Consider the following 27,869-nt stretch of genomic DNA (forward strand, 5'->3'; position numbering starts at 1 on the left):
CAGCAATCTATAAAATTCAGATTATCTAGCAATGTGATTCAGCTGCAGCAATCTGATCTCTCTTTAGCAATTCGGATTCAACTTTAGCAATTCAGATGCAGACCTTCTGCACTTCTGACACACACTGGGAAACCCTCGCTCGTTGCCTAACTCGAAACTGCGTTACCAAGGTTACAGATCTGAGAGCTCAAAGCTCATAAGCACTCTCTGTCTGCAGGTTTGCTGCTCCACTTGCAAGACCAAGGTGAGCTTGCTTTGAATCTTGCACACTGTTGCAGTGATAAAGACTATCTGCACACTGTAAGGTGCAACGGAAGTAAATGTTGAACTTTGCTCAAGATGAGTGCTCCGAAATGTGCTCAAGGTTCCTTTTACTTACGGAAGGGAGAGCCTTCCGTTCCTTTAATGAGAGAGTGCAAGTGATCACAAACAAAGTGGATAAACACTGTGAATGAAGGTGCTGAGACTAAGAGATAGAGAGAGAAGAATACGACACCATACAAGTTGTCAAACCCTCCTCCGAAGGCCCTTCTCTTGATGGCGAGAGAAGTCTATGCTATTGATTGCACAAAACTGGTACAAGATGCTGATGCAAATTTTGTGAGGCTATGATGCAATGTTTGTCTAGGTTGGAGACGACGGTGACGACGAGAGCGGTGACGACGACGTCTGCTGAATTAGCTCTTGTCGGGCTATTCTTTATCTGCCGAAATCGCTGGATTTACTGCTGAATTTGCTGCTGAAAAACGTTGAACCTACTGTTGTCCAAAACGTTGATTGGCTTTGCTTGTTGAAAAACGCTAGGGGTTCTTGCTAGAGAGAGAGAGAGAGAGAGAGAGAGAGAGAGAGAGAGAGAGAGAGAGAGAGAGAGAGAGAGAGATGCCTGTTGCAAGCAACTTGCCTGTGCAGTTCTTCCTCTTCTGCGAGATTCTCTTAGCGCAAGGTTTTCTTTTATATTTGCTTGGCTCATTTGCCCTACCCAGTTTCCCAACAAAAGTCAGTTAAAAATAATAAGTGAGAAATCGCTAAAATAGGGAAAATAGGTTCTGTGTACTGGAAAATGCTCTTGATGGGTTCTAATTGTAATCTGATGATCATGTTGCGTGCAACTAGAGGATATGCATCTACTCTAAGTGCCTGGCCATGCACGGTATGCGAACAGACTCACAAAAGTGCCAGAACACTTCCTAAGGTAGGCTAACTAAAGCCTGGACTTAAAATAGCTTGTCCACATGGACATAGGGTTAGATGTGCATGTGACAGGCCCTCCTTTTTAAAGTGAGGTACGGGTACCGAGCTACATGGCTTCCTTGTAGTCTGTCAACAACTCTGGGTAATCTTTGAAAAACTCTTCGTCGATCCACATTGCTTCCTGGGTGCCTCCATCCTTGAACTTCAAAAAGTACTGTCTCACTTGCTTCTTTGAACCATGGCGAAACCGATGTAACAACACTTGCTCCGGCTCCATGACTTCTGCTTCATCAATGATCTCCGGCTCTTCTTCTTCCGAAATGTCCTTTGGAGGCGTTCCTTTGAACACTTTCAACCAAGAAACATGGAAAACGTTGTGCATTGACCATGAGTTAGGCAATTGCAATTTTCATTGAAACCTCATTTATCTTTTTAATGAAATGGACCATACATTCGAAAAGACAACTTTGAACAACTTGCTTAAGACGTTGCTTCATGATTCTTAAATACACCCAATCCCCTTGATCGAAACATCCTGACGATGCTTATCAGCCTGCCGTGACTAAGATTTCTTATTAGCCTGCCATGACTAAGATTCCTGAGTCCTGCTTTGCCGAAGCTTCACACTTTGAAAAATCTCATCCAACGACTGACTTTCAGCATTGGCATTAGGCATTTGATTGACCGAGCGAGTCAAGAGTGACTGGAACGGACGGCCAAAAGCTGCCTCATACGGAGTTCGACCAATGGTAGAGGAAAAAGAGTCATTCAAAATAGCCCGAACCAATGGGAGATAGAGCTTCCAATGAGACTCTTGATCATGCACATATGACTTTAAAACATCAATAGCCAATTGTTTGTAAATCTCTATTTGACCAGTTGACTGTGGATGAAAAGTCTATGAAAAATTCAACTTAGTGTCAAAATTTTCAAAGAGTGCGTGTCAAAAATTGGACGTGAACATAACATCCCTATCTTAAACTATCGATTTTGGCAAACCACAGAGGGGGTACCAATGCTTTATGAACATCCATGCCACATGTTGTGCAGTGATTGTGGCCTTACAAGGAATCAACATGCAAAACTTGCTGAAACGATCAATAATGGTCAAACATTGAGTGTTCCTTGAATGCAAACTAGGTGGAAGGTTAGTCACAAAATCCATGGAAATATCTTGAAAAGGTTCATCGGGAATAGGTAGCGGAAGCAAGAGGCCTTGCTACTTACCCCGAGGAGCTTTAACCTTTTGACATATAGTGCAGTGATTGACATAACGAAACACATCTTTTCACATTTTAGGCCAATAAAAGAATCTTCTTATTTTTTTCAAAGTGGTGTTCATTCCCCTGTGTCCACCCGTGAGAGAGTCATGTGCATCATGCAATATGGTTGGCCTGAGAGAGGGCAACACACATAGACGTTGACGAAAATACAACAAACCATCACGAATGAGATAGTTGCTTGGCCCTTGGGAAGCAAGAGCCTGCAACCATTGCTTACCAAACTCTGAATCCGTATACTGGTTCTTCATGCTGTCGAAAGACACACCTTGAATAGAACCTGTGGAGCCAAAATCTGTCCTTTGCGACTTAACGCATCTGCAACAGGGTTAGCTTTTCTAGACACATACTCAATCAAACCCTCAAATTGCTCAAAAACTGTGACCACCGTGCTTGGCGATCACTCCAATGTGCACTAGGCATAGACTGGAGCCACATGAGGGCTTGGTGATCTGTGCGAACTGTGAACTCTCTACCATAAAGAAAATGCTTCCAATGCTTAAGAGAGTGAATAATAGACAAAAGTTCTTTATCATAAACTGAATAGTTCTTTTCTGCACTATTGAGCTTCCGACTAAGGAAGCGCATCCGTCCATACCTCAAAGGGGTCATCCCTAGAGGCAAGGATAAGACACGGTGCTTCTGTCACCACCACCTTGAGAGCTGCGAAAGCCTCAATGGCTACCTCGAGCAAGTCTACGCGTTGACGGCGAGTCTTTACCCCTTTCAACACATCAGTCATAGGTGCGGCAATGCGTGCAAAATTCTCTATAAACCAAGAAAAGACCACACATCATATGCAGTTTTGGGCAAATCCCAATTACGTACCTGTTCCACCTTTGCGGGGTGAACATACATACACCAACAATATCGTCGAAACGGCCTACCATGAGACGATTAAATGTACCCACGGCACCTGTCAATCCAAAAGGCATAACAACATACTCTCATTACCCTCGCTCTGTGCGAAAAGCGGTCTTGAAGATGTCGCTTTTGAATACCCGTACCTGATGGTATGCACTCTTGAGATCGACCTTATTGAAAACCTTTGCTCCATTGAGCCTGTCAAGGATATACTCAATGCGAGGCATTGGAAACTTGTTCTTGATGGTCATCTTGTTCAATGCCGTGTAATCAACACACAAACGAGACGAACCATTCTTCTTGCGGACAAACAAAATAGGAGCAGCAAAAGGACTTACACTAGGACGTATGAATCCTCTAGCCACCAACTCCGTGAGTTGTCGCTCTAACTCTTCTTCCCGTGTCTTTTCAAACGGTAGGGAGCTTTACTGACTGGCTGTGCCTCCTCTGTAAGCTCGATGCGATGGTCCTCCGGCCGCTCGGGTGGGAGATGGAGTGGAAGATCATCTTGCAAAAAGAGATGTTGAAACTTTGTAAACAAAGCTGAATACCTGTGTGGAGCTTGAAGTTCTGGGTTACTGGAGCAGCATAGATGAATGCCGCTTGTGCTCCTCGTCGTAATTCACGCTTTACCTGCACATGAGAAATGAGAAGCAAAGAATGCAGACCCTCCTCAACATGAATGATCATGGGAGAGTCACTCTTGGCATTTAATGTGAGAGCAATCAATGAGAGGGTTATGCTCACGAAACCATCTAATGCCCAAAAGCATATCACATCCTGATAGAGGAGACACAAGGAATTTTCTACGGAAAGCAGCTTGCTGAACTGTAAACAACACATCAAGGCACTCTTTCATGATGAGAGATCTATATCGGGAGCGAAGCCAGACACTTTGAGAGGAGATTTCTTATTAACCTCTAGGTGGGCTCTCTCTGCAAGAGGCACTAATCACATCATGCATACTACTTGGATCAAACAATGTGATAAAACAATGACCCTTTACATGACCATAACACTTCATTAGAGACTCATCAATATGTGTGTCAGAGACATGAGAAGATTCAGTTTGGTTCATTAAAGTGCTTGTGGTTGCTGTGGGTGCCTTAGGTTCTTTAGGTGGGGTTGTCTTAGGACAAGCCTTCTTAATGTGACCCTTGACGTGACATTGATAACATCTACCTTCCTTAGCATAAAGCACTTGTTCTTGAGCCGTTATGTATCCTCCTATAATTCCTTGTGCGGCTTTTTCATCCGGGGTTAGCTTAGGTTTTGCAGGTGTTTTAGCTCTATCCTTAGATTCATTTTGAGAGTTCTTTTCCGAAGGATAAGAGGAAGATGGGCTAGAAGAGTTACTGTTCTTACCATTCTTACTGTTTTTACCATTTTAAGGGTTTTGAGAAGTCTGGGAGGTACTTTGAGACGACTTGTTCTCCTTAGGCTTACCCTTGTTGTGCTTCATCCTTGGGAGAGCGCAATAGCTACCGCCTTGTTGAGATCCGCGGGGTCAAAGACTTCTACGTCAAACTTGATATATTGGTCCAACCCAAAAAGGAAAGCCTCTTTGCGCTCATCATCCGATTTGTGTAATTGGGTGCCGGGTTGCAAAACACTGTTAGAAAAAGACATGACTGACATACCATTCTGCTTGAGATTGCATCAATCTTCTTTTAATCGTGCTAGGTACTGAGGAGGCATAAACCGCTCCTTGAGCTTGTCTTGGAAGTCGGCTCAATTGAAGGAAAGGGGGGTACGTCTTCGGTCATCGGCTTTCTCTAGGTGCACGGCCAACTGTGCCTCTTGCCATGCGTGGTACCAATTGATGGCATCACCGGCAAGGTACATAGCTGTCGTCAAAACCTTGCTATTCCTTGTCTTCTTAGTTGTCTGCAAAATAAGCATTAAATTGATCCGACCAAGAATGAATAACACTAGCATCCATCTTACCATCGTACTTACTGAACGTGACCTGCTCTGTGACAGGGTTGTTAGAGTCCGACTCGCGGCTTGCGCCACGTGATGAACCCCCAACATCTTTGGCCGGCTCGGGTTTCAAGGTGAGAACCTGTCGGACCAACTCTTGCATGCATAGTTCTCTTTGTGTCTCACGTTCTACCTGTCTTTCTTCGGTTGCCAAGCGCGCTTGCTCCATGGTTGCCTGTCATTTTGCTTTTCTTTTTTTCCGTTCCTCGGCCGCCAAGCGCGCTTCGCGATCCAAGGATTCCTGTCTTTTTTGGCGTTCACGCTCCTCGGCAATGCGATTCGGTTCTTGTTGTTCCATCTTAACGCAATTCGCTTCTTGTTGTGCCATCATGTCCATCAACGACTTGACAAAAGCTTCCATAGGATTTGGTGCAATCTGTGGCGTAGCTGGGGAAGGGGGAGGGTCAGAAAAACCTCCTGATGGGGAAAATTCTTCTTCGCCACTGCCATGCTCATCACCTCCATGCGAAGTATCCATTCCGCTTCGGGTAATGAGCATACACTAAAGTCGTGGTTTCTTAAGTTCACGAGGAACTTGGGTTCTTGTGGGTCTTGGTTCTTGAGTTCTTGAGGTGCTTGAGGGTCTTGAGGTTCTTCTTTAGCTTGTAATCTGTGTTAGAGAAGGATCTTCTCTTACCCGAGCTACACTCTTCCTCGCGGGCGCACCCCTTAGCGGCCTTGCGCTCACACCAAGGTTGTCACCAGCTAGTGGCAATTCCATTTTTGTTTATTTTCTCTTTCTTTGGGGAATTTCGTTTGTTGTACCTTTTGGAAACACCTCTCTAGAAATCTAACTGCCCTGCATTGCATAGCCAGTGTGGAACTGTTCAGAGAGAGTCCATGTTTGAGGGCTAAAAAGCACTAAGGTTGGACAAGGACTATGATTAACCAAAGTGGGGTCATTGGCCAGCCAAAGCGGAATCCTTTGCTACATAGGCTACATTTCAGTTCTGGGTGTGGCTGCAGTGTACAAAGAGGGTCAGATGACCTAGAAGAATGTAATGGCAGAAACTCCTAAATTTTAGGGAGTGCTATTTTTGGACGGCAAAATGTCTTCGCGTCATTACGTGCAGTTTGACATGGGGATCATTTTGTTACTCTGTGGCCAAGTCAACAGAGGCTACAAGTGAGATATTTTTAGACCCAAGGGTCTAAAGCGGGAAAATGCACAAATGAGTGACACTTGGTACTCTGAGGCCAGTTTACTACTTAAAGAGAAGGCAAAAACGTGATTTTCAGCTGTGAGCTCGTTTTTGGAGTGTTGTCACAGGTGGGAGAGCTTCAATGGAGTGCTGGCTTACCCTCTATGTACAGTGAGGTGCAGGACGTCATGACCTGCACACCTCTCATTGCTCTCTCTCTCCCTTATTCTTTATGGTTATGCCCCTCTAGTGGGCTTGTCATTTGACCAATGTACAGTTATGTGGGTTCATGCGCGATTGCCGAGGCAAGAGCCTCTTGCACATGTACTGGATTAGCTAGCGGCTAATCCCCGGCAGGTACAGGTGAATTCGGAGAGGTTTCACGTGCGAAATCCCGTCCGATTCAAAGGGAAGTAGCCCTACAGGTGCGAGAGCTCGAGGACTTGCTACGGATGCGACCGGCACGCGAAACGGAGCCTGAAACAGTGAATTACAGCCTGCTGTGTATTTTTGCAGGTTTAGGGTTTCGGCCCTAAACGGACCTAATACCCCCCGGAGGTTCTGGGACGCGAGGGGACTTCTGTACAGGTAATCTGGTGCATTTTCAGGGCAGAAAACAGAGAATTCAGCCTGCTGCAGATTCTCGGCAGGTTTTGCAAAGTGTTCGTATGCGTCGGAAAAGTCATCCAATGTGTGGGAATATTGACTGTGAAGGGTCCTAGTACAGTTATGTTGCCGAAATCGAGCCAGAACAGTTGAAATTCAGCCAAGGTTGTGCGGGGCAGCTTGTAGGGAACCACAGCGTTTAATCCCTCCTTTAAAGAATAAAGAAATACCGAAAGGGGCGCCTATTTAGGGGCCAATCTGGTGTCTGACTCGCATATAGATGCTAGAAAGCATCTGTATCCCATTCCCCTCTCTTGTGTCATTATAGCACAGGTAGAATAGACGACTAATAATGGGTGAAAGCTAAATCAAGGTTTGAAGTAAAGTCTACCGCCCTTTTTGAAGTTAACAGGCCGGATTCATGGTTCCATCGACGGGATTAAATCACTTTTCCTCAAAAAGTGAGCCTTGGTCAGTTTGGGTTAAAGACAGAGAGAGTTTGGGATGACCTTGAAAACACAGAGAGTTTGAAAGTAGATCGAGTGGATTTACAGGTGAGAAAGGCTACGAGAGTCTTTCTTTGGATACAGGTGAGAAAGGCTACGAGTCTTTCTTTGGATTTACAGGTGAGAAAGGCTATGAGAGTCTTTCTTTGGATACAGGTGAGAAAGGCTACGAGTCTTTCTTTGGATACAGGATGGATGGCAACAAGGAAGAGGGTTCCTCTTCAGAGGATAGACAGCCTATTCCAACTGCACATGAAATTGGCGAGAGTTGAGGCCAAGTAGAGAAAGCTTTGCAGGTTGTTACTGTTGTGACCATGTTCAAGCAATTGATGGAGAATCCAAGATTTATGGAGTTCATACAATCTTCATCAATAGCACATCAAGTTCAAGGCCGTTTTGGCATGCCAGGAACAATGTTTAGGGGTATGCAAGGCATGGTGCCCAACCCCATGTATGCAAACATTGGTTTGCACCCAGGATTTCAGGGCACACAAGGTCAGTTTGGGGTGTCACAAGGCAACTTGGGTATGGCTGGTTTTTCAATCCCATCAGTGAATATGACACCTGGACATCAACATGTTACTGGCCAGGGAGTACGGATGGCTCCCACAGGTGTACCCATTATGCAAACTGTCTCTTTTGACAATTTGGAGTCAATGGATAAGCTAAAGCCATACAAAGAAGATGATCAGTGAGTCCATTGATACATTCAATGGCTTTGATGAGAGGACAAAGGTTTTCTCTTTCCTCGAACAGTTTGACAAAGCATTTGTTGGAAGGAGCATTTAAACTCAGGAAAGCTGCCACTTTTTTGGAAAAAAAAAAAATGCAAGTCAGTGGTGGAATATACTGTTGTTACAAGGACAGACTCTTTCCACTTTGAATGATTTCATACAGGTACCGAATTAGCTAAAGGCTAATTCAAAACAGGTACAGGATGATTTAACAAGATTTCTTGCGAGAAATCTCGTGTAAATCAAAGGGCAAGTAGTCCTACTGATGCAAAAGATCAAAGGCTACGAATTGGTGCAATTGGCACGCAAAACAGAGCCCGAAAGAAGAAAATACAGCTTGCTGTATTTTTCTGCAGATTTAGGGTTTTAACCCTATTTGATGCCTTTTTGTCCCAAGAGCTTCGGGGAAGCTAGAGGACAGTAATACAAGTGATCTGGAGCATTTTAGGAGCTAAAAACAGAGAATTCAGCGTGCTGAATTTCCAGGACAGGTTTACAAAAGTGCTCTAGTATGCGTGGATAATCACTTGGATATGTGGATTTTTGGTTGTGAAGGTTTCTACTCAATTATGCTGCCAAAATTGGGTCAAAAAGAGAATTCTCAACCCAATAAAAGTGACAGCATAAGGGTCATCACAGGTTAATCTCCAAAGATCAAGATGAAGAGCAAAGAAAGATTGTTTTCGATGCTCAGTATGCAAATCAGTGATATTGTATAAAGGCTGAAATTGCCTGAGAGTTGGAAGATTCACAATGCGTTTCACGTGAGTCTTCTCAGACCCTATGTGGGTGATGTGCCAGAAGATATGCCAGCTGAAGATTAGCCGGAAGTCGAGGAACGTGACGAGATCTTGGTCCCGAAACAGATTTTGACACATAAAGAAAGAAAAGAAAAGGCAAGGTTGCAAGGTGTTGTTTGGTAAAGTTCAAAAGCTATTCACCTCTGGATGTCAAGTGGATGGAAAAAAGTGAACTTGCAGAGTCACTAAAAGTATGGGAACTTAAAACCTTGGTTTGCAACCTACCTTGACCCCTTGAGATTCAGAGCTACATGGATTGTCAGTGTGACAATGGCTTCTGAAAGAAATGATGTACATGTTACTTATAGTGAGCTCAAATGAAGTGCATGTTACATGAATATTAGAGCTGTACAGATTGTCAGTTTGGCAATTGCTCTTATGGAATGTCCAAAAGTTTGTTTAGTGCTATAGAAGTGAGTATTTCTTGTCAGTTTGTCAAGGGTACAACAATTATTTCTATTGAAGAGTACATGTGTAACTGCATTCTTAAACTGTTAGTTTGGGTATGCTTGAAAGGTTACTGGATCCAACGTGTACTAAAAGACAGTGGCAAAATGTGACGCTTCCATTTTGTCATTGGAAAGTTATGGACTCAAAGAAATGGCAGAGTGTGATGCTTCCACTATGTCATTGGGACAGGGTTCACACGCAGGCAATACATGTGTCAACGAGGTGTTGACCGTGAGCATGTATATGTCGTACATGTGTCGACACGGTGTCTGGACACCCGAGTGCTGATTGTAAGCATGTACGACATAGGTGCAAACGAGGACGTTTGAGATTTCAAGAGGGGGGTATGTCACCAACCAGTGGCAATTCTATTTTTGTTTATTTTCTCTTTCTTTGGGGAATTTCGTTTGTTTTACCTTTTGGAAACACCCCTCTGGAAATCTAACTGCCTTGCATTGCATAGCTAGTGTGGAACTGTTCAGAGAGAGTCCATGCCTGAGGGCTAAAAATCACTAAGGTTGGACAAGGACTATGGTTAGCCAAAGTGGGGTCATTGGCCAGCCAAAGCAGAATCCTTTGCTACATAGGCTACATTTCAGTTCTGGGTGTGGCTGCAGTGTACATAGAGGGTCAGATGACCTAGAAGAATGTAATGGCAGAAACTCCTAAATTTTAGGGAGTGCTATTTTTGGACGGCAAAATGTCTTCGCGTCATTACGTGCAGTTTGACATGGGGATCATTTTGTTACTCTGTGGCCAAGTCAACAGAGGCTACATGTGAGATATTTTTAGACCCGAGGGTCTAAAGCGGGAAAATGCGCAAATGAGTGACACTTGGCACTCTGAGGCGAGTTTACTACTTAAAAGAGAAGGCAAAAACGTGATTTTCAGCTGAGCTCGTTTTTGGAGTGCTGTCACAAGTGGGAGAGCTTCAATGGAGTGTTGGCTTACCCTCTATGTACAGTGAGGTGCAGGATGTCATGACCTGCACACCTCTCACTGCTCTCTCTCTCTCTCTCTCTCCCTTATTCTTTATGGTTATGCCGCTCTAGTGGGCTTTTCATTTGACCAATGTACAGTTATGTGGGTTCATGCGCGATTGCCGAGGCAAGAGCCTCTTGCACATGTACTGGATTAGCTAGCAGCTAGTCCCCGGCAGGTACATGTGAATTCGGAGAGGTTTCACGTGCGAAATCCCGTCCAATTCAAAGGACAAGTAGCCCTACAGGTGCGGGAGCTCGAGGACTTGCTACAGATGCGACCGGCACGCGAAACGGAGCCCGAAACAGTGAATTACAGCCTGCTGTGTATTTTTGCAGGTTTAGGGTTTCGGCCCTAAACGGACCCTAATACCCCCAAGAGGTTCGGGGACGCGAGGGGACCGCTGTACAGGTGATCTGGTGCATTTTCAGGGCAGAAAACAGAGAATTCAACGTGGTGCATATTCTCACCAGGTTTTGCAAAGTGTCCGTATGCGTCGGGAAAGTCATCCAATGCGTGGGAATACTGACTGTGAAGGGTTCTAGTACAGTTATGTTGCCGAAATCGAGCCAGAACAGTTGAAATTCAGCCAAGGTTGTGCGGGGCAGCTTGTAGGGAACCACAGCGTTTAATCCCTCTTTTAAAGAATAAAGAAATACTGAAAGGGGCGCCTATTTAGGGGCCAATCTGGTGTCTGACTCGCATACAGATGCTAGAAAGCATCTGTATCCCATTCCCCTCTCTTGTGTCATTATAGCACAGGTAGAATAGACGACTAATAATGGGTGAAAGCTAAATCAAGGTTTGAAGTAAAGTCTACCGCCCTTTTCTTATGCCATGCTTGAGACTTCTCAAGAGCCTCGTGCACCTTGGCAAAAGCAGTACGCAAATTTATTGTATATTGAACCGCTTCAAAAATCTTATCGTGGGTCTCCTGAATGCTCTGATCTACCAGGTGATTCCCTTTCCCTTTGTATCATTGTGTCTTAGGACCTATGGGTAGCTTTGCTAGCTTCCCCTGTCCTGTTGACATGTCAGCCTCAAACATCGGAACCCTGAGATGCACTATCATCTGATCCCCTTCTTCCGGAATCCCTTGATGAACTTACATGTGGTTCCCTTAGTTCGTGGATGTGCTACTATCTGATTTTTCTAGAATCTTGTGATGAGTTGTCATTCGATTCCCCTGATTCATTCTTTTCATTGGCAGACTCTTGTCCTATTGAGGTGGATACTATTTAGTAATGAGCTGACATGTGTTCCAAATCGTTTCTTAGCACGTTGCATAAGTCTCTGAATAGTCTCGAATCTCTTTTAGCAAACCACTCAAACTGGTCTTTCAAAGTAATCTTCCGCAACGAAGACATTGGCAAGTAAGTATCCCAATTCGTCTGGCAGTAGTTGTCCAATGAATCTTTCTCAGTCATTTCAAATGATGCCAAGCAGTGATGACATCTCCCGCATATTCATTCGATATCTAGTTGACGTGAAAATTGTCTTGAATTTTAATCACATCGCAGGAGCTTCTCTGCGTAACAACAGAGTAGACTACCATGTCTGTACAACTCTTTTCAAGTAAGATGCCGCCTTCCGCACCCTGGAGTGCTTTCTGCTGAGACGATGTGTCCCAAGAAGTGTATCTCATGCAAGAAAAGTTCACTCTTTTTCGCATTTACAACCAGTTTATGTTGCCGCAATTCTAGAAAACCTGCAAAAACAGGTGGTGTTTGTGTTCTGCTTCATTCCTGGAGAAGATGATGTCGTCGAAGAAAGTATCCGCAAACCATTGATACTCTCTGAAAATCCTCAAAAGTCGTCCTGAAAGCTGTCTTGTAGACGTCTCTAGGAGCAATTTGGATTTGATAATAACCACTCTCCGGATCAATTCGACTAAAGCAAGTAGAACCCTGAAGTTTGTCGAGTTTATCATCGATCCTCGGAACGGGTAATCTGATCTGGTTAATTATTTCTTCATTTTGGGCTCGGCTAACTCGGTAAGATGGCCGGTTGTGCTGTGGTGTATTATCCGGAATCAAATCAATCGTGTGATCTATCAAAGGAGCAGGAGGTAACTCACCTAGTAAACCTTAAGGGAAAACAGTTAGTCTGAGCTTGCAGAAGTTCTTGTCTTCCTTTTCGAGGTCAGACATATTTGACCTTTGATCATCATTTAGTTCTTCTAAGAATATCGAGTAAACAAAAAGATTGGATTTTATTAATGTGGAAACCGTCGAAGCCGGTACTAGTGGGACATCATGCCCTTCAGTACAATCTCTTTGCCTCTCTCATTCTTCAAGATGCCTTTCCTTGCCCTATAATAGACCACGACACTGTTCTTGGGAAACCAAGGGATTCCTCGGAGAACGTCATACTGTCACAAGACGGGCACCACGTGCCAATAGAAAAGAACAGACTGAACAGACTTTTAGCACTTCAATAACAACTGAACTGCAAGAGAGAGACGACACGTGACACGGAGTGGCGGAATTCCACCCTAGAGAGTATTGGCCCCAAACCTTGGCGCCCCTTTCGGTATTTCTTTATATTGCATCAACACAGTACAAGCCGATACTCCAGACTTTGCACCTTCTCCAGGAAGCATGCCAGAGAATGAGCGCTAGCCTCGTATTTAAAGGCCCTTGGCCTGAAAAGCAGTTCCAGTGAAAAGCCTTCAAAACTCAAAAGCTTCTTGTTCAAAAAGCAATGCCAAAAGCTGCCAGTGCAATTTACGAAAATCCGTACAGCCTGCCACGTCATCAGTCAGCGCAAAACGCGAAAATCCGTATAGCTTGCCACATCATCATGTCAACGCAATTTTCAAAAATCTGCCACGTCATCAGTTTTGGCGTGTGTTCGGATCCTGCTTTATTTTAATCCTTTATGTCACTTTGGGCCCCATCGGACGGGGTCCCCATAAGTTGGTAGGACTTCTTCTTCTGTTACTTGTTCTTCTTAGGGTTTAGGCCCCTCGGTCGGCATATGTAAGTTGGCTCCATTCTTTAGGCTTTGACACGTGAGTAGTTTGTTACACATACCCTTCCAAAGGCATGATGTAAAATTCCTCGTGCCCGAAATACCCCTGACAATGCAAACATAGTTTGCCAATGACAAGTGTAATGGCAACATCCCGTTCGGGTGCCTCTAGAACAGGCTTTGCCGGTGGCCTCATTTCCTCGAGCGTAATTCCTAGCCAAGCCGCCAATTCGGCTGAAATGAAGTTGTCCTTGTTCTGCTTTTCTGCACTCGTCTGTCCTTTCAGCTTTCCTCCTAACATAAGAGGAGAATCAATGGTAATTCTTCAGGTGTTTCTCAAACCTCGGGTCTTTGGAGTACTTGATCAATCTTTTCACACATATGTCAACCTGCAGTTGACGTTTGTACTTTGTTCTGGTAAAATTTCTTGCCAAGAATTTATCCAAATCTTCATTCTTTTCTTCAGTTCCCGTGCCAGATTTCAACTTTTCTCTGCCTACCCACTGAGAAGTGTTATCTCTATCAGATTCTCCGTGGGAACCCATGTGTAATATGGGGTTTTTATGGCTTATGCCTTGTAAGACAGAGCGATGAAGACGGGAGCACGCCCGATGCGCAATGTATGAAGGATGGGAGTGCCTAATAAGTCCGAGGTCGGGACGCGGAGATTCTTTCATTGAAACCGGCTTGTGCTGCAAAAAGGATCGGATCCTCGATAGAAGAAAAATCTTTTTGAGCTCTGATACCACTGTAACAAGTTTGAACCTCCAAGCGAGAAATCAATAGCAACACACGAATAGAAACTTCAAAATCATTGAACTTTGAGAGAGAGAGAGAGAGAGAGAGAGAGAGAGAGAGAGAGAGAGAGAGAGAGAGAGAGAGAGAGAGAGAGAGAGAGAGAGAGAGAGAGAGAGAGAGTTGACACGACCTGATGTAGTTCCATGCCGAGAGGTATTGGGCCCAAAGTTTGGCGCCCCTTTTGGTATTTCTTTATCATTAATCATTTCCAAGTACAACTCTCAAGGGACCTCTGCTCCCAGACTCTGCGTCTAGATGCTCTCAGAGTGAGGCGCTAGGCGTCATATAAACTTACAAGGGATGCTCAAAAGTAAATCCCTAAAAGCAATCAATTCAAAAGCTTCAAGTTTCAAAAGCATCTGGTCCAAAAACTGGCGGAATTCCGTACAGCTGCTACGTCATCAGTCAGCGTAAATTGTGAAGCGTCTATACAGCTACCATGTCAGCCAGTTCTACGCGATTTTTAATCTTCTAGTCTCCCTAGGGTCCCATCAGACGGGACCCTATAAGTTGGGACAATCCCAACTTATAACTTTGGGTCATCAATTTGGGAGCCACGTCATCATTTTGTGACATAAATCAAAACTTTGTTGCTGAAACACAGCTCTTATGCTGATCAACGCTCACCGCACCAGCTTGTGAAACCACATCTGTGATGCTAGTTTGTAAGGATTGAGTGAAGTTCGAACTGCAGATTCAGACTCAACAATCTGTTCAATCTGCAAATTCAAACTCAGCAGTGTGCAGAATTTAGACACAGTAGTCTGTAGAATTTAGACACAATAGTCTGGAGAATTCAGACACAACAAATTGACTATATTGGAGAATCACACGCAACAGTAAGTGATGGAGATACACACATAGAAGATAGAGTAGTAGTTAGAGATGGAGAGGATAGCTTCGACACAATATTTCTGGGTACAAAAGAGTTGTACCTCTTTAGGGTTTTTCAAATAGATATAGTGTAGGATTATACAACCATCCGATAAGGGTGCGAATATACAACCGCCAATAAGGGTGTGGACGGGCATGTGGCCCTTTATCCCAACACTCAACACCTGTGATTGCAATTCACGTGTTCCCTTTTTTTAATGTATAGGTATGGGCAAGGGGTCTATGCTGGATGAAATTGTGGTTAGCAGACACACAATACAACCTTCTCTTTTTGCCAACTCAATCGGAAACACATCCGGACAAACGCGTGTGATTTAGACCTAAGGTTTAGAGGAATTAATCAACTAATCATTAATGGAAGTCGACCCAAAGTAGTGGATTTTCTTTTCTTTTTTAGCTTTACCTTTTCACGTAGAAGAATTGCCAAACATAACGCCTACCAGTCACGTAATAATTGCATTCTGTAATCCACGTTCTCTCCAATAGTCCTCAAGAGTGGTCGCCTTCTCCAACCGTGAGGTTTCCATACCAGCTTCTCTCTGTTCAAGACAATTCTTATGCTTTAATCAGCTCTGCTTTGGCAAGCCAAAACATTTATGTTTCTTCATCAAACCCTAAACGTAGCCATCAACGTTAATCCTAGGACTATCTTTCTTAGAAGAAGCTATGAAGATTAATCAATTTGTCTATCTTTAAAGTATCATCATCTTTGACTTTGCTAAGAACAAACTCAAACCCACTCGTGAAACTCTTCATATGGCTGACACTTGTGTAAGCTCCATTCAATTTTCCTTCCAATTTAAGCAAACCTTCTACGACAATCACAACCTCCGGACACCCTGCTCTTGTCAATGCGAGATTCTTATCGACTTCATTTCGGGTTTGTGAGTGAGTAATCAGAATCTCCTCAGCTTTGAGTTCTATCACATCATTGTCCACTCTCACAGGCTTGTAAAAAGGGACACCCTGTTGCAAAGAAATTTCCAAAAGTCTCTTCTTCTCTTCCACCTTCTCAGAGTGCCGTTGTAGATCCTGCAAAGAAGTATTCTCCTCAGCTTTGTAGCTGGGCGTCCCTCTTTACAAGACTATGAGAGTGGAGAGTGATGTGATAGAACTTAAAGCTAAGGAGATTGTGATTACTCACTCACGAGTCACAAATGAAGTCGATTAGAATCTTGCATTGGCAAGAGCAGAATGTTTGGAGGTCGTGATTGTCGTTGAAGGTTTGCTTAAATTGGAAGGACAATTAAATAGAGCTTACACAAGTGTCAGCCATATGAAGAGTTTTAGGAGTAGGGTTGAGTTTGCTCTTAGCAAAGTCAAAGGTGATGATACTGTGAAGGGCTTATAAGTTTTGTCATACAATTTATACAGTTTTGGGAGGAAAAGCCATCACTGCTGAAACCAAAGCTGCTTTGGAGACTTGCAAAGAAGTGTTTCAGGGGCTATTGGTGTAACAAACTGCTGACGTGTCAAAGCCTAAAGAATGGAGCTATTGGAATTGAATTATATTTGAGGTATCAGCCACTCCCACCCTTACTTCATTCATCGCGCATCGGGCGCACTCCCGTCTTCACCGCTCATGTCTTACATGGCATAAGCCATGCAAGAGAAGGATCCAGATTTGTTTCAAGTCACTGTTTTTCTCAGAAGCAGTGCCATGCAGATGTTGATGTCTATAGCTACCAAGCAGCATACTCCAAGTACTTGGCAAGCTTTCAAGAAAATTTTTGCCCGAAGTTATATGGTTTCTGACATCTTCCTTCGGAGTGCAACTTCTGGCAGAGTGGGGTATCCTGAAATGCTTGCCATGGAAACCCTAGCAGATCATAACTTGAAATTTCTCGACATCTCTCAGTAGATGTCTCTTCACAAGCAGATGACCTTGGAGATTCGGTGCGATTGCTATCTTGGGACTACCATCACCGCCAAAGAAACATTGTCTGTCCAAGAGCTGATGGACCATGCTGTGCTCGGCTACGGCCTTACGGAATGAACCTAACCCTAATTTTTGGTGCAGGTTCCAGGATGGAAAGTCCGTCGACTTTTCGAGCTCGACTGATGTCGAGTTTGTGTTTTTAAGTTTGAAATCTCTTTGAGAACTTGTTTGGTGATCCTGTTTGAAATTTGTTTGAAATGGATGGTATCTGTTTTGAACCTGTCTTGGTGCCGATTTGAATTGTTTGACTCTGGTTTTAACACTGGTTTCAATGATTGGTGATTTTACTCCCGAGTGGAGTAGTGAGAAATTATGTTTGAGAATGCTTGTTCATACTCATGGCCCGGACCCTTGTGGTTATTTACGGGGGGAGTATTGTTGTTGTTACTCATGGCCCGGACCTGGATGGTTATGCCGGAGGAGTATTAAGAAGTCTGAGCAGTGGTTACTCTCAGCACCTCCAAACGACGCAGGCTGCGGTCTGGGGGGCGTTTGGTTGTAAAAGGCCTCTATATCTCATGGCCCGGACCTTTTTAGGTTATTTGCGGGAGGAGTGATGAGGGAGTCGTTGAACAGCTCATGGCCCGGACCTGGATGGTTATTTGCGGGGGGAGTGTTCATCGGCGGCTTTATGTTTCTATGTCTTGTAACATGCATATGTGAGCATTTGTGTTGCATTGTGATGTGCCAACCACTGAATATTCCTAATTGGATGAGATTGCCTGGGTATGTAATTTTAGTGCATCAAGACACCCGAGAAAGATCAGTACGGTCTGGGTGTGATGGCTAATTTTACTACGCCGGAATATCAAGAGTTCCGATTTGGACGAAAGGAGAAGCTAACTCCTTGATCAAAACAGCCGATAGGAGCAACTAACTCCTTGATCAAAAGAGCAGAAAGGAGAAGCTAACTCCTTATTAAAAGAGCAAACTGATTGTCTCTCGGAATGACCCTCGAAAATTTTTTGAGCTAACTTGAGTTGTTTTGCAGATATGGTGTAATCGCGGACGATTACTCTTTCAAGAAGGGGAGATGTAACAAACTGCTGACGTGTCAAAGCCTAAAGAATGGAGCCAACTTACAGATGAGAGCAAAAACCCTAACCCTAATTTTTGCCAGAAACCCTAACTGTTGAAACCCTAACCCTAAAACCTGCAAACCCTAATTCTAGAAACCCTAAGAAGAACAAGCAACAGAAGAAGAAGTCCTACCAACTTATGGGGATCCCGTTCGATGGGGTCCCAAGTGGCATAAAGGCATTAAAAATAAAGCAGAACACACTCAAAAGACTTTGCACATCAAAATATGATGATGTGGCACTTGTACGGACGTCCCGGAAAGTGAATTTTTGGGGTCAGCTTTTCATATTTGATGCTTTTAGGCTTTGGGCCTTTAAATATGAGCCTTGGGGGCCCTCTCTGGCACTCTTCAGCGCGCAGATTGCAGAGGAGGTGCTCCCTGGCTGTTGTACTTTGCGAATCAGCAGTAATATAAAGAAATACCGAAAGGGGCGCCAAGGTTTGGGGCCAATACTCTCTGGGGTGGAATTTCGCCACTCCGTGTCGCGTGTCGTCTCTCTCTCTCTCTCAGTTCAGTTGTTATTGAACAGTTGTTATTGAAGTACTAAAAGTCTGTTCAGTCTGTTCTTTTCTATTGGCACGTGGTGCCTGCCTTGTGACAATTGGACACTCTTATATTCTTTGATTCCAATCTTAATTCAAAGCTGGAAGAAGGTGCTTACATGTGGACGGTGGATGTCCTCATGGCTCGATTGAGCTGCACAAGATGAGGGAAAAGCGTCACTAGAAATCACACCCCTTTGGCTTCATTGGCAACTACATAGAAGTTAGCTGCAAATGCAATGACAGTACTTGAATTTGTCGCATCAAAGTATGCATTGTTGAGGCCATTGGTTAAGGTGCCATCTCTCTTATTGTTTACAAGATAAAGTAAGGAGCAAGCGGAGAGAAGTGTATCAGAGCTTGACACAAACAAAATTCATCACTAGTCATTTTGCAGACATCTTTTAAGGATGACTCGGTGAGCTTGAGTTCTTTTCAGTAGCTTTTTCGATCCTGGAACAAAGTCAACATATACATTTGGTTGTGAAGTGCATCAGATCTTGAAAGCTTGACACAAATAAAATTCATCACCAGTCATTTTGGAGAGAAGTGCATCAGATCTTGAAAGCTTTTCACAAACAAAATTCATCACCAGTCATTTTGCAGACATCTTTTAAGGATGACTGGGTGAGCTTGAGTTCTTTTCAGTAGCTTTTTTGATCCTGGAACAAAGTCAACATATACATTTGGTTGTGAAGAGATGCTATCTTTCCATGTGTTGTAGGAGAGTGGTGAAGTTGATGTGAATATGGGTTGTGTGAAGTCTGTTAGGTAAAGGCGGTGTGCCTCACCGTGCTTTGCTCGTGTTTGCCAGCCAGTGTCCGGCCGCCCATATTTATCTCCTTATTCTTTATACATACAAAGAATAAGAAGCTCTCACTCATTCTCACAATGTGCTCATACAATGAGATTTGGGAGCTCCACCCCACATCCCTGTCTCTCTCTCTCTCTCTCTCTCTCTCTCTCTCTCTCTCTCTCTCTCTCTCTCTCTCTCTCTCTCTCTGCTACACACACGCACGTCTACGATCAATTCCTCCACAATTGGTATCAGAGCCACGGCGGCAAACGACGTGCGTAACGGCTTCCTGGCGAGACGGAAGCGAGGGAGCTCGGTTATGGCGGCTTGAGCTTGGCGGCGATAGAGAGATTAGGAAAGCTTAGAAGCTTTGTGAGAATGCAATGGGAGCTCAGTTGAGAGTGATGTTTGCTCTTGTGGAAGCTCAGAAGATAGTGGGGAAGATCATGTGTAAGTGAAGGTGCTGCCCTAAAAACTGTGTGCGCAGCAGCACTGTTTTCAAATTCGTTTTTCTACTTGTAGAAGACAGATCTTTATATTATGCCCATTATGCCTATCCGTTTCGACATAGTCTAACTTTGTAGTTTTGTTGATATTCATCTCAAACTGACTGTATTGAGAAATTATAGGTTTTCTATTTTCGCATAGTGTGCGAGTTTGACGTACTTTTGAAAGCATGACAAATGCTCAAGTCGGTGCATAAATTCTGAGCTGAAAATGCAATTTTAGCTTGTGCAGAGCTTGTGGTTTGATTGTTTTTGGTAAATTTGAGCAAAGAGTTATGGAGGCGTTTACACACCATTGAAGCAGTCTCTTGAGAGATAGGGTTTTAGGAGCACACAAGTGGAGCTTCTTTTACATGTTTTCAAAGGATACTTTGGTAGTGATTTGTGCTTGAGCCTTGGATTCATGGTCTTTGTGGATCAATTTGCATATGGTGATGACACATGGTTGATGCCCATTGTACATGCATTGTGGCGACCACTTTCAAGTGCCGGTGAGCTCTTTTGAGAGCATTCTTTTTGCATTGATCAAGTTTTCGGATTGCAACTCTTTTGGTGCTTGCTTATACGCGGTCACTTCGTTGATGTACGTTGAGTGCGGATTGCCATTGTATGTGAAAATGTGGAGCCATCTTGGCATTTCTACTCATGGACATTGAGTAGTGTTATGGTTTATGGTAGAGATTGTACTTGAGTTTTTGCTCAGTTTCCCAGATTCTCGCTATGGTTTGTGATTGAGCTTTGCTCTCACATTGACAGGTTTATGTATAGGTTTGCGAGTCCTTTGTGAGCTGAATTTTTCAGCCATCGTTTCCTCTTTGCAGGTGCTTATGTATGGCTCAATTGTAACCTAATTTGCGGCACAGTTGTGACTTGTTTTTTCAACTGTTTGAGAGATGAATTTGGGACTGTTTTGCAGCTATATTTTTCAGCCATACACGAACTTGTGTTACTCTATAAGTACAGTTCTTGTTACTTTTGATAGTGGTTGAGTTTTGACTCCCACTTTTACACAAGTTGTGTATGCTACGGTTTTTTGGCACATTGTTCATTCATTGACACATTTTGGCAGCAGTTTTTCACTTACACATATGTATGTCATTTGTGGCACTGCTGAGTGATACTGCGACTAGAGCGGTTTGGCTCTGTGTATGACTTTGTGAGTTGATTTCGATCAAGTACATTCTCGGATTGGCCATTTGGGCATTTGTTGTTGTTTCCATTGCGATTTACTGTTGAGTTTTTTGCTCCAGTTACAGAGGAGACTTTGCCCAAATTTTGCGTGATATGTATGCCTATTGCAGAGGCTAGTGAGCTTGACCGTTTGCTCACCTTCTTTGCTCAAGACAGTGGTTTGCTCTCGGGTGGGAGAGTCTTGTGATCTCGAGCTGGAGAACTATATCAGCTCTCCCTGAAGAGCAGCCAAACAATGCTCAAGATTACAAGACTCTCTCACCCGAGAGCAAACCATTGTCTCAAGCAAAGAAGGTGAGCAAACGGTCAAGCTCAATAGCCTCTGCAATAGACATACATACCACGCAAAATTACAGCAGAGTCTCTGTAAACTGGAGCAGAAAACTCAACAGTAAATCGCAATGGAGACAACAACAAATGCCCAAATGGCCAATCCGAGAATGTACTTGTACGGAATCAACTCATAAAGTCATACACGAGCCAAACCGCTCTAGTCGGAGTATCACTCAGCAGTGCCACAAAATGACATACATATATGTGAGTGAAAAACTGTTGCCAAAATGTGTCAATGAATGAACAACGTGCCAGAAAACCCTAGCATACATAACCTATGTAAAAGTGGGAGTGAAAACTTACCCACTATCAAGAGTAACAAGAACTGTACTTGTAGAGTAACACAAACTCGTGTTTGGCTGCAAAACAGATCCACATTCATCTCTCAAATAGCTGAAGAAACAAGTCACAACTGTGCCGCAAATTAGCTTACAATTGAGCCATATATATGCACCTGCAAAGAGGGAACGATGGCTGAAAAATTCATCTCACAAATGACTCGCAAACCTGCCTGTAAACCTGTCAATGTGAGAGCTAAGCTCGATCACAAACTATGGGGAGAATCTGGGAAAATCCGACAGAGTTTTTCCTAAAAACTTAGCAAAAACTCAAGTACAATCTCTACCATAAACCATAACACTACTCAATGCCTATGAGTAGAAATGCCAAAATGGCTCCACATTTTCACACACAATGGCAATCCGCACTGAACGTACATCAACGGAGTGACCACGCATAAGTAAGCACCAAAAGAGTTGCAATCCGAAAACTTGATCAATACGAAAAGAATGCTCACTGGCACTTGAAAGTGCTTACCAAAATGCCTGTATAATGGGCATCAACCATCATCACCATATGTAAATCGATCCGCAAAGACCATGAATCCAAGCAAAAATCACTACCAAAGTATCCTTTGAAAACATGTAAACTCTCCACTCTCATAGTCTTATAAAGAGAGACGCCCAGCTGCAAAGCTAAGGAGAACACCTCTTTGCAGGATCTACAATGGCACTCTGAGAAGGTGGAAGAGAAGAAGAGACTTTTGGAAATTTCTTTGCAACAGGGTGTCCCGCTTTATAAGGCTGTGAGAGTAGACAGTGATGTGATAGAACTCAAAGCTGAGGAGATTCTGATTACTCGCATTGTCAAGAGCGTGTTTTTGGAGGTTGTGATTGTCGTAGAAGGTTTGCTTAAATTGGAAGGAGAGTTGAATGGAGCTTACACAAGTGTCAGCCATATGAAGAGTTTTAAGAGTGGGTTTGAGTTTGTTCTTAGCAAAGTCAAAGGTGATGATAGTTTGGAGATAGACAAATTGATTAATCTCCATAGCTTCTTCTAAGAAAGATAGTCCTAGGATTAACGTTGATGGCTACGTTTAGGGTTTGTGATGAGGAAACGTGAATGTTTTGGTTTGCCAAAGCAAAGCTAATTAAAGCATAAGAATCGTCTCGAACAGAGAGAAGCTGGTATAGAAACCTTACGGTTGGAGAAGGAGACCACTCTTGAGGATGATTAGAGAGAGAACGTGGATTACAGAATGCAATTAATACCTGAACGGTAGTCGTTATATTTGGCAATTCTTCTATGTGAAAAGGTAAAGCAGAAAGAGAAGAAAATCCACTACTTTGGGTCGACTTCCATTGATGATTAGTTGAATGATTCCTCTAAACCTTAGGTCTATGTCACATGCGTTTGTCCGGATGTGTTTCCGATTGAGTTGGCAAAAAGGGAATGGCTGTATCGTATGTCCTCCTAATCACAATTTCACCATCATAGACCCTTCGCCCATACCTATACATTTAAAAAAGGGAACACGTGAATTGCAATTACAGGCGTTGAGTGTTGGGATAAAGGGCCACATGCCCGTCCACACCCTTATCGGGTGGTTGTATAATCCTACACTAAATCTATTTGAAAAACCCTAAAGAGGTACAACTCTGTTGTACCCACGAACGTTGTGTCGAAGCTATCCTCTCCATCTCTAACTTCAGCTCATCTTCTATGCATGCATCTCTATCACTTTATTGTTGCGTGTGACTCTGCAATATAGTCAATTTGTTGTGTCTTGAATTCTGCAGACTGTTGTGTCTAAATTCTGCAGACTACTGTGTCTAAATTCTGCAGACTATTGAGTCTGAATCTGCAAATTGAACAGATTGTTGAGTCTGAATTTGCAGTTCAAACTTCACTGAATCCTTACAAACTGGCATCAGAGATGTGGTTTCACAAGTTGGTACGGTGAGCGTTGATCAACATAAGAGTTGTGTTTCAGCAACAGAGTTTTGGTTTATGTCACAAAATGATGACGTGGCTTCCAAATTGATGACCCAAAGTTAAAAGTTGGGAGTGTCCCAACTTATAGGGTCCCATCTGATGGGACCCTAGGGACACTACGTCCCTAGGGACCCTAGGGACGTGGCAACTGTATGGATGCTTTACGCTGACTGCTGACGTAGCAGTTGTACGGAATTCCGCTAGTTTTTGGACCAGGTGCTTTTGAAACTTGAAGCTTTTGAATTGATTGCTTTTGGGGCTTTGCTTTTGAGCATCCCTTTTAAGTTTAGAAGAGCCCCTGGGGCCTCACTCTGAGAGCATCTAGACATAGAGTCTGAGAGCAGAGGTTCCTCGAGAGTTGTACTTGGCAATGATTAATGATAAAGAAATATCGAAAAAGGTGCCAGACTTTGGGTCCAATACCTCCGGGCATGGCACTGCGTCGGGTCTTGTCAACTCTCTCTCTCTCTCTCTCTCTCTCTCTCTCTCTCTCTATATATATATATATATATATATATATTAAAGTTCATTGATTTTTAAGTTTCTATTCGTGTGTTGCTATTGATTGCTCGTTTGGAGGTTCAAGCCTATTACAATGGTATCAGAGCTCAGAAAGATTTTTCCTCTACGGAGGATCTGACCTTTTTTGTAGCACACGCAGGTTTTTGTGAAAGAATCTCTGGTCTCGACCCTTAGTACATCGCACATCGGGCGTGCTCCCATCTTCATCGCTATGTCTTACAGGGTATAAGCCATAAAGAACCCTAGATTACACATGGGTTTTCGCGGAGAATCTGACAGAGATAACACTTCTCGGTGGGTAGGCTGAGAAAAGTTGAAATCCAGCACGGGAAATGAAGAAAAGAATGAAGATTTTGATAAATTCTTGGCAGCAAAAAAGTTTGCCACAACAAAGTATAAACGTCAACTGCAGGTTGACATATGTGTGAAAAGATTGATCAAGTACTCGAGAGACCCAAGATTTGCGAAACACGTGAAGAATTACCATTGATTCTCCTCTTAGGTCAGGAGGAAAGTTGAAGGAACAGAAGAGTGCAGAAAAGCGGAACATGTTCTTGTAAAAAGAGTTGGACAGAATTCTTGAAAAGAAGAACCAGAGGACTACTAGAAGACAAGCCAATAAATTCTAGAGCAACCGAAGAGCGTGGAAGAAAAGGAAAGACGAAAGCAAGATTGGTACCACACTTTGTGAGGATCGACCCTAATCATATAGACGAAAGAGTATGTCTGGCCGTTTTTTATTTATTCCCAATTGGATGGAATAAGCGAAGATGCGTCGACGAGAGGCAAAAAGAAAAGACGTGTTATTCTAGGTCTCTCTTTAGAATGTTGCCAAAACAAATGGAAGGTGGGGCGACAGGTGTCGAAGGTTGCCGATTTGCAGAAAGGCGGTGGGCGGTTTGATCTCTCTCTCTCTCTCTCTCTCTCTCTCTCTCTCTCTCTCTCGTTGTCTGTGTGTGTGCGCGTAGGACGTCTGCAGCTCTCTCTTGCTCGTGCAGCAGCAAAGCTCACTCTCTTTAGAAAGTTGCCAATACAGATGGAAGGTGGGGCGACAAGTGTCGAAGGTTGCCGACCTGCAGAAAGGCAGTGGGCAGTTTGATATCTCTCTCTCTCTCTCTCTGTGTGTGTGTGTGTGTGCGCGCGCGCGCGCGCACGCGTAGGACGTCTGCAGCCCTCTCTTACTTGCTCGTGCAACAACAAAGCTCACTCTCTTTCTCTGTAGAGAGTGCAATATGTCCTCTCTCTCTCTCCCCAGATAGATTTTTAAGGTCTCTTGGGATAGTTTCCTACGACGTGAAATCCCTCTCTTACTTGCTCATGCAACAACAAAGCTCACTCTCTTTCTCTATAGAGAGTGCAATATGTCCTCTCTTTCTCTCTCTCTCCCCGGATAGATTTTTAAGGTCTCTTGGGATAGTTTCCTACGACGTGAATTTTTTTTCTTCTTCTCGGGTGTATGTGTGGGTGCTAATAAGAAAAGAAAAATTGTATAACCTTTCTATCACCCAAGTGTGGTAGATCGGTTATGCCATTTCCCTCTTGAATAAGAGGTCTTGAGTTCAACTTTCCTCTTGGATAGATCTTTAAGGTCTCTTGGGATAGTTTCCTAAGACGTTAAAAATTCTCTTCTTCTTCTTCTTGTGTGTGTGTGTGTGTGTGTGTAGCCAAAAGGCCTGAGCAAGAGGGAAGGAGGGGATGCACAAGAGAGGAGGAAGGTATGAGGACCTCAGGCAGGAGCAAGAGGGAAGGAGGGGATGCACAAGAGAGGAGGAAGGTATGAGGATAGACGGCAGAGAAGGAGAAGCCAAAAGGTGTGAGGAGGGAGAAGCAAGAGGTGTAAGGTGTCTCTTCTCTCTGTGTTGCAAGGACCTCCTCACATATGGGGATGAGCAAGAGGGTCTATTGTTGTGCTTCTTCTTGCAGGGGATCGAGCCTGAGGGAGGGAAGTTGTGCTCCATGCTATTGTGTGTGTGGGCTATAGGCGACGGGTGTCTTGCCTGTTGTTGCTGTGTCTGCCTACTGACGGTCCCAAGAGGCGAGGGTGTGTGAATGTCGGGAAGGTGAAAGGCATCAGGGTTGGGGCGGGGATGGGGGGTCCCTGTCTACGTGGATGTTTTTTTGGGTGTTGGGAGAGGGAGGGGGAGGAATATTCGCGGAGCATTTTAGAAGTATCTGGATTTCCTTTTTATTGTTCCAAATTGTGTGCTCGGTTTCAAAAAAAGACGAATTCAATGGAATGTTGTGAAGATACCCCTCTCTCTCTCTCTCTCTCTCTCTCTCTCTCTCTCTCTCTCTCGTGTGTGCCGCACTCATGCGTCTCTCTCTGCCTTTGTCCCTTGTGCTCCACCATCTTGAGCAATATGTACACGTGTTCACGCACACACATGGACTCATGCATCGGTACGCACGAGCAAGAAGTGTCGAGCGATTGGAAGGTTTATATTTTTGTCTTAGTCTGTGGCTTTCTTGTTCGCAACAAGGGAGGTTGTTGAGCGGAATGGTGGGATAAGAAGCAGTTGCGGCGGCTTGCAAACAAGGTGGTAGGGGGGTTGCCTAGCGCAAAGCTTCTTGCAAAAAACTCTCTCTCTCTCTCTCTCTCTCTCTCTCATTCTCTCATTCTCTCTCTCTCTCTCTCTCTCTCTCATTCTCTCATAATAGGTCTTAAGTTCAACTCTCCTAGTCGTATATATCCTAAAGGTCTCTTGGGATAGTTTCCTATGGCGTTAAAATTCTCTCTCTCTCTCTCTCTCTCTCTTTGGCTGGTTATTTTCATTGTTATGAAATAAGATGTTACACATTTTCACAGACGATGTGACTGAATAGTAGAATGGGCGTGGCTTGGGTAGGTGGCGAGTGTGAAGACGTGACAATTGAGGAATGCACGTGCGGGCAAGTTAGTGTATCTAGTCAACGTGAGTCGAATACAAATAAAACGCAGGGCATACAAATGGACCTTGTCAGCCATCCCTAGGAGCGGGTATCAAGACAAACACTCTCAGTTTGCGAAAGCAAAAGGCGAAGAAAAGATGATGCTTCCGATTCCCGTTGCCTTGGTTGGGTGGTCAAGGGGTGGGTTGTGGCAGGGCCTCCTCCTTGGTGGCAACCTCAACTCAGGTTGTGTGTTCCGATGCTATCCATGGTCTGCGAGTGGTTCCCTTTATCAGCCGATGTACAAGATGATACTTTGGATTGGTGGTTGGTTGGCGCCATGGCTCGCGTGACTCATGGCCTTCATTGTAACTTTTTGTTTTCGATTAATATAAAAATATATTAACTATTGTGAGTTTGGTTAAAAAAAAGAACCTAATATGCACGAAGAAAAAGCAACCCAAGGGGCACAAACTTTTGATAGTGTTGTGTGAGAAATCTTTTTTGTTTTTGGCTGAATTCACAATATGTGAGTGATGTTATATTAATAATCACCAAAAAATTTACAAGCCAAAAGCCTGCTCAGAACCGAGCCAAGGTATCGAGATAACCAAT

General features: G+C 43.8%; 1 long non-coding RNA gene across 1 annotated transcript in view; it reads left to right on the top strand.

Annotated features, from left to right (window-relative positions):
• LOC147464545 (uncharacterized) overlaps positions 1 to 27,663 on the top strand; it is a 50,364-nt gene extending 22,701 nt beyond the window's left edge. The window contains exon 2 of the long non-coding RNA XR_015187685.1: positions 27,233 to 27,663. This is a non-coding gene — a long non-coding RNA (uncharacterized LOC147464545). The remainder of the gene's footprint in view (positions 1 to 27,232) is intronic.
• Positions 27,664 to 27,869: the final 206 nt, after the last annotated feature.

The sequence above is a fragment of the Adiantum capillus-veneris genome, chromosome 1 (assembly GCF_014529385.1).
Source record: "Adiantum capillus-veneris isolate H3 chromosome 1, ASM1452938v2, whole genome shotgun sequence".
Taxonomy (NCBI): Eukaryota; Viridiplantae; Streptophyta; class Polypodiopsida; order Polypodiales; family Pteridaceae; genus Adiantum; species Adiantum capillus-veneris.